At 37.2% G+C, this 8,486-nt stretch overlaps 1 long non-coding RNA gene across 1 annotated transcript; it reads right to left on the bottom strand.

Annotated features, from left to right (window-relative positions):
• Positions 1-3,192: 3,192 nt before the first annotated feature.
• On the bottom strand, positions 3,193-6,552 carry LOC122439566. The gene is made up of 3 exons (XR_006268920.1): positions 6,520-6,552; positions 3,606-3,684; positions 3,193-3,234 (listed from the first exon to the last, which is right to left on the bottom strand). It is a non-coding gene; the product is annotated as an uncharacterized LOC122439566 (long non-coding RNA).
• Positions 6,553-8,486: the final 1,934 nt, after the last annotated feature.

Genomic DNA, 8,486 nt, shown 5'->3' with positions numbered 1-8,486 from the left:
TATTTCGCATGAAGTGATGGGACCAGATGCCATGATCTTAGTTTTCTGAATGTTGAGCTTTAAACCAACTTTTTCCACTTTCCTCTTTCACTCTGGTGTTGGAGAAGACTCTTGAGAGTCCCTTGGACTGCAAGGAGATCCAACCAGTCCATCCTAAAGGAGATCAGTCCTGGGTGTTCATTGGAAGGACTGATGCTAAAGCTGAAACTCCAATACTTTGACCACCTCATGCGAAGAGTTGACTCATTGGAAAAGACCCTGATGCTGGGAGAGATTGGGGGCAGGAGGAGAAGGGGATGACAGAGGATGAGATGGCTGGATGGCATCACCGACTTGATGGACATGAGTTTGAGTAAACTCTGGGAGTTGGTGATGGACAGGGAGGCCTGGCATGCTGCGATTCATGGGGTCGCAAAGAGTCAGACATGACTGAGCGAATGAACTGAACTGAACTGATCTATTTTACATATGGTAATGCGTATGTTTACCCTCTCAAATCATTCCACCTTCTCGCTCCCCCACTGTGTCCAAAAGTGTTCTCTATGTCTGCATCTCCATTGCTGCCCTGTAGATAGATTCATTAGTATCAAGTATCCTTTTATGCAAAGATTTCAAAATAATGTACATCTCTCAAAATGTTTAAAATTTATCAGGAATTACATATTTTCAAAGTATGAGGATGAAGTAAATTATGAATTCTCTTTATGCTGTTACCATGTGACAGCCCCCACAGGCGAGCTGATAAATAGAAGTGCTTGTTACTCTTTTTGATTTATATGGGGAAATTGATCTTGACTTATGCAGATTATTCCAGGTAGTTGGGAATGCTTCTTTGGCATAGAGTAAGGTTGTCCTGATGTTAAAGAAATTGGAAAAAGCATCAGAGAGTAGCTGGCATGAGATATGGAACTTAAGTGACAGGACTACAAGAAGAAATGAGGTGGTATCATACAGAAAGAGGGAAGTCACGGAGACAAGAAATCAGATGTATTGGGGGTGGGGGGAGGAGGGGGAAAGAGCCCATGGTCCCATTCATCTGGGGGGTGAGGTACAGGAGTCAGCCCTGGGAGCCAGCTCTTGGCACCAGTGTGGATGTTCTCATGATGAAGCAGCAGTCAGGCTCCTTCAATGAGTTTTTTATGCAGCAGGCGTTGACAAGAGGAAAGCAGAAAGGAAGAAGTTGGAAGATGCCAAGTGTTGACTACAGCTGGCAAATGGGTGTGATTGGGACCAAAATTATTAACATATGACTGTTGCCAGCCTTCCCCATCCACTGACTGGCTCAAGAGGAATCTCACTTTTTTATGTCATTTCTTCCCTTTCTCCACCCACAGAGGAGGGCCCTGCCTTGTCAGTTCCATTCTTTAGATTCTCACCATCTAGAATGGAAAATTGACAAAAGAGTATATAATCAGAGAGGCAGAAGAGGGCCTGTGCCATTGTTACTGGAATATAAAGGAAGACAACAATCTTCAGGAAAACCAAGTACACAAGCTGAAAACAGCTTTTTTTCCTTCCTCTTTTTTTTTTTTTTGTAATTCTAAGCACAGTTAGGTAATCAGAACCAGAAGGTTAAGGAACATTGTCTGCAGGGGGTAGCTCAGCACCATTATAATTTGGACATAAATATAATTTATATTCATTGGGTAGTGGGATTGGGGCTATTATGGTAGTTATAAATAACAGACTGGGAGATTTTGCTTAATTAGACAAAGATTAGGGGGACATTGAGGGCTCCTGAACAAGGCAGTGATGTGATTAGTATTCTTCTTTAGGAAGAATTATTTAGCAGCTTTATCCACATAAATGAGAGAGGAAAAATAATGAAGACAAGTGAAATCTGATAGGAGACATTGCAATATGCCAGGTTAAGGATAGTGAGGAGTAAAAGGGGAGGTGGGGGGGATAGAAAAGAAAAGATGGCAAGGTATTTGGAAAGCAAACAGTACCATTATGAGAGGCAAAGTAAAAGACATAACAATTTCATGTTTGAGGCCTTAGGAACTGAAGGAATAGAAGTGTCATTAACAGAAATGAGGATACCAGAAGGAAAAGCTGACTTCAGGGTAGAAATATTTAGGTCAATTTTACATGCATTGTTTTTGATATGTATCTGGATGAGAATGTCTCCTGGACAACTGTGAATGTAAGCTCCAAGAAGAAAAGGCCTGTAGCTGTCTCTCAACTTTCCCCATGGTATTTCTGAAGTCCAGAATACAGCAGGTGACCAATAAACACTGCTGAATAAATGAAGACTGAATGAAAGTCTACCAATACTCTGAGTTCTTATGATACATGACTGCAGTTTTCTCATTTCTCTTTATTTACAGATTCGGCTTTATACATATGCATCTTAGATCTCCATTTCCAGAGTGCCCTTAACACTCATTTGTTGAATTAGTGTTAGTAGATGCTCTTTTAGTTTAGACACACCCCATTTGCAATTCTAATCTCCCTTTAGTGTATTCAAAGAAGGGAAAACTCACTAAATGCAATATTAATATAAATAGATAAATATACATATCCATAGTACTTATTTTAAGGAAAAAGCAGCACATATAAGTAACTACAAGTGAAAGTGAAACTGTTAGTCGCTTAGTTGTGTCTGACTCTTTGTGGTCCCATGGACTGTAGCCCACCAGGTTCCTCCGTCCACAGGATTTCCTGGGCTAGAATACTGAAGTGGGTTGCCATTTCCTCCTTGAGGGGATCTTCCTGACCCAGGGATTGAACCTGCATCTCCTGTGTTGCAGGCAGATTCTTTACTGTCTGAGCCACTAGGGAAGTCCAGGTATGAATAACTATAGTCATTTCAACATTTGGTTATTCTATTTGGTTAATAGCTTACCTGAAGTTGTCAAAAATTACATTTCTTTCCAACCACAAGGAGCCTGAAAAAGACATTTGGGCAACAACTTGGAAATGACTGTTTAAAAGGTAAATGTTTTAATTTCATAAAGGGCTAGAGCGTTCCCATACTCAGCAGTTAACTCACGTGACTCACGTGACTCCACAGCACAAATTTGTAGAGCAAAGGGTGTGCAGGTTCAGTTGTGTCCGATTCTTTGGACCCCAAGGACTGTAGCCCGCCAGGTTCCTCTATGGAATTTTCCAGGCAAAGAATACTGGAGTGTGTTGCCGTTTCCTACTCCAGGAGATCTTCCCGACCCAGGGATTGAACCCACATCTTCTGCATCTCCTATATTGGAGGCGGATTCTTTACCACTGTGCTGCCTGGGAAGAGCAAATAAGGATCACAAACTGACTGTCTTACAAGGCTCCTGGGATGTAAACTTTTCCCAAGGTCTTCTCTCTCCTCCTGCAGTGTGAGGGGCTTTACAAGGCACGTGGTGTTTCTGTTTCAGAAAAACTTGCACATCCTATTTTAAAAGATTTAACAATATATGGACAGTGTATATATTTATACTGAAAGGGTCTCTGGTCATTTTGGATGATTCACTAGAGATGTTCCTCATAAGCATGGTTTAATAGTAAAATATAAATTCAAATTTTTAGTCTTCAGTGATTTCCCTCCATCTCACCCCTTGGGCTGAGATGGCTTCATGAAAGTTAATTTAAAAAAAAAAAAAAAAAAAAAGGCGAACCTTGAAAACATCTGGTGTTGAGTTCAGAAATTAGAACCAGATATGCTTCCTTATCCGTATTTCAGTTCACATAAGTAGCCTGCCAGAATGGTGAAAGGAAAAAGGTTTACTAATTTGATTTTTCTCTTGTTTTTGAAGAAATAATAGGAATATTTTAATGCTCAAAGTAGTTATGGGTCTTTTTAAAAAAATATATAGACCATCCCTGAATATACATTAAAAATATTAGAATTAATATAAATTTTAGATAATAGCATTATGATAATTCACATTCAAAGGATTTACCAAGGGATTCCTCTAAATTACAAGAGCCAAACAGTATAAAGGGCTCATAGACTGCTTTAAAAGCAGTTTTTCAAACAATTTATGGTATATGGATTCCCAAATAAAAACTGAGACAGCAAATAACTATTTGATTTCATTATTTTTTGAGCATTAGTATACATCCCATTCAGAAAGCCATCATAAAAGAACAGCTAGAATTTTTGTTTTCTAAAACTTCAACAATAATCATTATTATTAAAAGAATAATTACAGATATGCACAGAAACACTGAGAAAGATATTAATAGAATTCTAAGCTGGTGTTTACAGTTTACCATGCACTATGGAGTGTATTTTATTTTACATTTATAGTAAGCTTAAAGTAAATGAATCACATATTATTTCCATTTAACAGATGTTAAAATTGAAATCTTTCAACACAATGTGTTACAGTTACTTTTGTAGAGCCTGTAAGTACCAGAACCTAGAACATGTCTACCTTAGAGCTTTTTCTATTTCATATTATCTTTCTGCATGATGAAAATCCAACAAACTGTATCCCTAATTAGTTGGCATTGGAAAGCTAGGTTTTAACTGCATTCAATTCTAGAAAAATCAACCTGAGTGAAACATCAGCTTAAAAAAAAGAAACATATTAACACTGCACTTGGAATATCTGTGTGGTAAGGAATTCATTAGATCTGAAACTCACTGCTTTGACAGGATCTGTTTACTAATGGATTTTTCCAATTGATTTTTTAATATGATTTTTTATTATCAGCATAATTTTTAAATTAATTTTTTAAATGGTGTATAGTTGATTTACAATGTTGTGTTAGTTTGTGCTGTGTAGCAAGGTGAGTCCATTACACATATATCCACTCTTTTTTAGATTCTATTTCCATACAAGTCATTACACAGTATTGAATATAGAGTTCCCTGTGCTATTCAGTAGGTTCTTATTAGTCACCTATTCTATCTGTATCTATTCTATTCTGTATAAAGTAGTATGTATATGTCAATTTCCATCTCCCAATTTATCCTGCTTCTCCCTTTCCCTGTTGGTGACCATGGGTTTGTTCCTTCAACTGTAACTCACCTTCCATCTTGTAAATAGATTTATTTGTACTATTTCTTTAGATTTCACATATAAATGATATCATATGATATTTGTCTTTTTCTGTCTGACTTCACTCAGTATGACAATCTCTACATTCATCCATGTTGCTGCAAATGGCATTATTTCATTCTTTCTTTATGACTGAGTAATACTCCTTGGTGTATATGTACCACATCTTCTGTATTCATTCTTCTGTCAATAGACATTTAGGTAGCTTCCATGTAAATTGTAAATAGTGCTAGACTATTGTAAATAGTGCTACAGTGAACATTGGGGTGCATGTATCCGTTCAAATTACAGTTTCTCCAGTTACATGTCCAAGAGTAAGATTGCTGGATCATATGTTAGCTTTATTGTTAGTTTTTAAATTTATCTCCCTACTGTTCTCCATAGTGTCTATACCAATTTACATTTCCACCAACAGTGTTGGAGGGTTCCCTTTTCTCCACACCCTCTCTAGCATTCATTGCTGTAGATGTTTTTAAATATGGTTTTTGCTCTCTACTTTTTCAGTTGTTTTACATGTAAGTTTGTCCATAATCTTTCCATTTCAAGCAATTATACATTATAAAAATATGTCCTATGTTCATTCAAATGTAGAAAAAGATTAAAAGTGTCTAATGCATATGCTACATGAGTCGGATTTATTTTTCTTTTGCAGGGGAGAGGTGAAAAGCCATCTTTTAAATTCGGCTCTACATCTTACAAAGGAGAAAGTTGAAATGGAATGTTTTCCTTTTTTAAAATAGTGCTTTTCTTGGTGGTACAGCTTTTGGCCATTCTGTCAAAGTCTGGTCCGAAGTCTTATTCCAGTACTAGATTATCAAGTTTTCCAAAATCAGCATAAACCCAGGAACATTTTGCCTTTTTCTTACTCCCTCCCTAATTAATAGCAACAACAATAACAATAATAGATCTCTTCCATTATTATAATTTAGTGTTTCTGGATGTGGAAACGTAGTAAGAAGGAATGAGATATTTGCGATATAATGATAATGCATGCTTTTCTATGTGAATTGTGGTCACTCAGTTGTGTCCAACTCTTTGTGACCCCATGGACTGTAGCCTACCAGGCTCCTCCATCTATGGGATTTTCCAGGCAAAAATACTGGAGTGGGTTGCCATTTCCTTTATACTTTATGTAAATACAATTGGATTGACTCCTCAAAACCCATGATAAAGACAGTGAAATTTGTATTCTTTCCATACTAAAGAAATAAAAGTAGGGGCTCAGAGAAGATAAATAAAATGTGCAAGCTGATATGGCCAGTAAATGGCAGAGTGGATTAAGAATCTAAGCATCTCTACTCTGCTACTGGTTTGCAATGTTTATACAATCAAATTCTCTAATTCTGAAGCTACATTCACTTTGAATAGCCAGATAAGACATGTGCAGACCAGTCTGAAATTCAGAAGCTCTGAATTCCTGTCTCCACCTAACTTGGAACTCTCAGGAAACATGACATCACAATTAAGGGCATGGGCTCCAGAGGCACCTAGACCTAACTTTACATTCCCATTCCTCCATTACCATCTCAAGGAAGCTTCACAAGTTAGTTTCTCCAAGCCTTAAGCTCCTCATCTGTAAAACAAAGATTGTTATGAAACTTAAATACAATAACAAATGTAAAAGTCTTGGCCACAATAAGTATTGCATAAATCTTTGCTGCTAGCACTTCATTTTATGCTGATTTCTCTTTTCCCAATAATATATATATATGCATATATATATATATATATATACTTTTGGAGGCAAGTGAAAACCCATATAGGTTTCATTGTGCACAAATGCTGACCACACACAGAGAGCCCTCCCCTAGGCACTTACATTCTACCCCTTAGACACCTTGGAATTATTGCAAAAGTTCTTGAATGCAGATGTACATGAAGAATTTCCTTGAACTGAAAAAGTAGTATGTCTTACAGACCTATGTGACCATTTCTTTTGTCTCTAGGTTTTTTATCTCATAATAAATAAATTGAAAATTTACTAAAAAGCTTTACTGAATTCCAGTATAGATTTTCTTGATGAACAAATAGAGTATCACCATAATTATAGATGGGATTGGAAAGCATTGCTTTGTGAAAAAATACTTAATGTTATTCAAAAGGGATGGGAATCAACATTGGCTTTCAAACTTCAGTCAACTTGAATTTATAAGTATTTCTAAAATCAGATAGTCCAATTTGATATTGATTCCTTGAGGCTAGAGGATTCCATTTCATTTATGGATCAGATTCATTTCCTTAAATGTGTCCTAACAACTAAATATGGATCAGGTTTGGTGAAGTAATCATAGTTAACAATGAATACCCTGTTTTTTCCTTGCTCTTTTTAATTCTGTTGTCTTTCCAAAGTTGAAATACAGTAGCAATAAATGTGATGGTGAGAAACTCAAGTATAATTTCAAGGGATTAATTCAAAGATACCTCAAGGTCTTTGTAAGAATATTAGGTGGTGGTGATTGCATTAATATACTTGTGTACATAAATTCAGAGTATTTCTATATCATTTACCATGTTCTCAGTAACAAGGAATAGAGGTTCAAAATGGATTATACATTAAGGAAAATACTGCCTTTCATAGCTGGAAGTTCAGGGGTTAAGATGAACCTTGGAGGAGGCTTTGTCCAGTGGTTCTGGTTGGGTTCCACCCCCCTGGTGGCTCAGCTGGTGAAGAATCCACCTGCAATGTGGGAGACCTGGGTTCAATCCCTGGGTTGGGAAGATCCCCTAGAGAAGGGAAAAGCTACCCACTCCAGTATTCTGGCCTGGAGAATTCCATGGACTATATAGTCCATGAGGTTGCAAAGAGTTGGACAAGACTGAGCAACTTTCACTTTCACGGTTCTCCCAACTGTGTCCCACTCCCTACATAACATGATCCTCAGGATGGAGCAGAATAGCATCAGAAGATACAAGCCCCACAGCAACAAATGACCACAGCCTAGAGAAGAAAAAATTAGCTTTCAGAACTCTTCCATAAAAGAGAGGGAACTTCTTTCCTAATCTCCCTTCAAATGTGTTTGGCTAAAATTGAGTTGCATGCTCATTGTATACCAGTGTTTGAGGTGATAGAGTAATGGAATTATGGCCATGCAGTGTAAACTGCCCCTGAGGTTCTTGGCTGCTAATAAAAGGGTAATGAATACACAAAATTGGGATTCTCTTGGGAAGAAATAAGTGGAGAATGTATACTTCTACATAGGCAACCATCAGTATCTTCTACCTCTTACGGGCAGATTCTTTACCATCTGAGCCACCAGGAAAGCCCCTTCCAATATCTACCCATTTGTTTTTTTAAGAGGTATTAACTGAGATAATTAAGATCCTGAAACATAAATATTCCTTCTGATACACACTTGGAATAAAACTACAAATGTTTTAAGTATTAAATAAATTGGCTTGAGCTATGAAATTCTTATACTGCTGGCAAGCGACCATGTCACAAGGCATGGACAAGATTAAACGTTAATGGATGACTGGGATAAGTCCAAG

Source organism: Cervus canadensis, chromosome 4 (genome assembly GCF_019320065.1).
Source record: "Cervus canadensis isolate Bull #8, Minnesota chromosome 4, ASM1932006v1, whole genome shotgun sequence".
Taxonomy (NCBI): domain Eukaryota; kingdom Metazoa; phylum Chordata; class Mammalia; order Artiodactyla; family Cervidae; genus Cervus; species Cervus canadensis.
Note: the sequence above shows the minus strand (reverse complement) of the source record. Positions and strands in the feature narration are given on the sequence as shown.